A 2503-nucleotide genomic window follows, 5' to 3' on the forward strand; every position below is an offset into this window, starting at 1 on the left:
AATGAAGGCCCTTGTAGCTAGAGCTGCTGCTAAGAGGGTAATACATTGAAGAATGAGAAACTCCCATAACAACAGACTCTGAGAGTAAATATCTGGAGATACTCATACAACCAGTAATGGCGAACTTTTCTTCGTCTTGGTTGTGACCAACTAGTGGAGCAAACAGAAAGCAGAAATTTCCCCAGTATCACCTGTCCACTCAAGAGGACCGGTGTCCCCTTAAGAAGAGGGCATTCGGACAAACAGAGAGATACCGAGGGCACATACAGAGGGAAGACCATGTGAGGAGAGAGCAAAAAGGCAGCAGTCTGCAAGCCAAGGAGTGAGGCCTCAGGAGAAACGAAACCTGCCAACACCTTGATCTTGGACTGCCGGCTTCCAGAACTCTGAGAAAATCATTTTCTGCTGTTTAAGCCACTGGTCTGTGGTATTTCGTCGTGGCAGCCCGAGCAGACTAAAACATGAGCCGTGACTGTTCTGTGAACCAGCTCCTAACCTCTGCTGTGTGCTGTGGTGTCAGAACCAGATGTGAGGCCTTCCTTTCCAGAGTCAGGGAGGTGAGAGGTGGCTGGCCGACGCTGGCCAACTGAATAGGACAGGCCTGGCGTGGCGTCGTAAATGCACCTGTGCACCCGGAGGCTCTGTGCCCACTCTTGGTTCCCTCCACAAGCTTCCGACGGGGTCCAGGCCTCCTGCTCCTCCCCTCTGAGGGCAGGTCCCGCAACTACGGTTCCCACCGCCACCTCCGCTGTCCCGCACACCTCCTCTCTAGCTGGAAAGCACCTTCTGTGTTCGTTCCCGCACTTCCTTTGGTCCCAAGGATAACGTCATCTCAGCTACAGGAGGCCCTTGCAGCTGTCTACTGAAGGCCACTCGGAGGAGCTTCAGCACCTTACTGTGTTTGGTGCCTTCCAGACCTTCTCACAGCTTCTTCAGTTCTCCGTTCAGCATGTCCTGAGTTAAGTTCATACCGGCTCCTTCTAAAAGCCCCAGCACATGCTTGGCAATGACGTCCACCCTCTCTGAGATGGCGCCCAGTTGCACTCGACCCACAGCAGGGCGAGTCCACAGGTAGGAGCGCGCTGGGGAGACCAAATCCTGCAGGCGGCAAACGTGGCCCTGTCTCAGCGGGATGATCCTCTCCACGTAGGCCGCGTCCAGCACATGCCTGTCTTGCGGCTGGCTCCCGAAAGCCTCCTCCACGAGGGCCTGCAGCTTCCCCACCAGCTGGCGTCTCTGGGTCTCATCGCTCACCAGCTGGCAGAGGTGCAGCTTGTTGAATTCTGGGAGCTTTTCCAGGTCCAGCAGGGCTGAGTGGCAGGTGATCCGGGTCAGGTCAAACTGTGTGATCAGCTCTGGCAAGGTCTTGCCCATCTGGTTCTCTGCAAACCCTGAGCCGCAGTTGGTGATGATGTCGAGCAAGGCATCGGCAGGAAGCCGCCGGCAGCAAACGTCCCCTTGTCTCTTGGACAGCTTGCTGCCATCCCTGTTGAGGAGCAGGGGCAGGTGGGCAAAGCGCAGGGGCTGCCAGCCCAGGGCCTGGTAGAGGAGCAGGTGCTTAGAGGTGGAGACCAGCCACTCGGAGCCCTGCAGCACGTGGCTGATGCCCATGTGGTGGTCGATCACCACGCAGGCCAGGTGGTACGTGGGGAAGCCGTCGCTCTTCAGGATGACCGGGTCCCCCTCCATGCTGGCCACCTTGTGCGGATTCCAGCCGTACACCAAGTCCTGGACGGCTGGTGCCTCCCCTCCGGGCGGAAGTGGATGACACGCTTGGGGTCTTTGGCCAGCTTCTGGGCCACCTGCGCCTGGCCCAGGCTCCGGCACCGCTTGTCATACTGGCGAGTCTGATGGCTCCTCAGGGCCTCCCTCTGCAGGAGCTCCAGCCGCTGCTCTTCAGCAGAGCTTCGGTAGCATGGGTGTAGGGTGCAAGTCGCTGAGATTGCAGGTAGGGCCCTGCAGGACCTCCCTGGCGGGGGCTCTTGTCAGGGGGGATGCCTGCCCACTCCAGCATGTCCTCAATATTCTCTGCTGCCCCAAGCGCAAGGCAGGCCTGATCCATGTCCTCCAGCCTCAGGTGCTTCTCGGCAAAGATGTAGTTGTACAAGGCAGTGTGGAGGCCGCCCAGGGGCAAGAAGCTTGTGGGGCTGGGGGCGAACCGCACTCGCACAGCAGCCCTGGGATCAGTGCCCAGGCTGGCCTCGCACCCCATCCCAGGGGGCGGCCCAAGGCCACTGGGGGCCTCCGGGGATGCAGCAGCCTCTTCAGGAGCACCGCCATGTCGGGGTAGAATCGCACACGTGGGCTTCTCCGTGCATCACTTCCGGGCACCAAGAGTTCTTTATATATTCTAGATACTAGACCCCTATCAGATGTATGATTTGCAATTCTTCTTTCCCAGTCTGAGGGCTGTCTCTTCACTTTCTTGATAGTGTCCTTTGATGCACAAAAAGTTGTCATTTTGATGAAGTCCAACTTATTTCTTTTTTCTTTTGTTGCTTGT

At 57.7% G+C, this 2503-nt stretch overlaps 1 pseudogene; it reads right to left on the reverse strand.

The window, feature by feature from the left end:
• Positions 1 to 768: 768 nt before the first annotated feature.
• LOC103002840 (probable glutamate--tRNA ligase, mitochondrial) lies at positions 769 to 2280 on the reverse strand (annotated as a pseudogene).
• Between the last annotated feature and the right edge of the window lie 223 nt (positions 2281 to 2503).

Source organism: Balaenoptera acutorostrata, chromosome X (assembly GCF_949987535.1).
Source record: "Balaenoptera acutorostrata chromosome X, mBalAcu1.1, whole genome shotgun sequence".
Lineage (NCBI taxonomy): Eukaryota > Metazoa > Chordata > Mammalia > Artiodactyla > Balaenopteridae > Balaenoptera > Balaenoptera acutorostrata.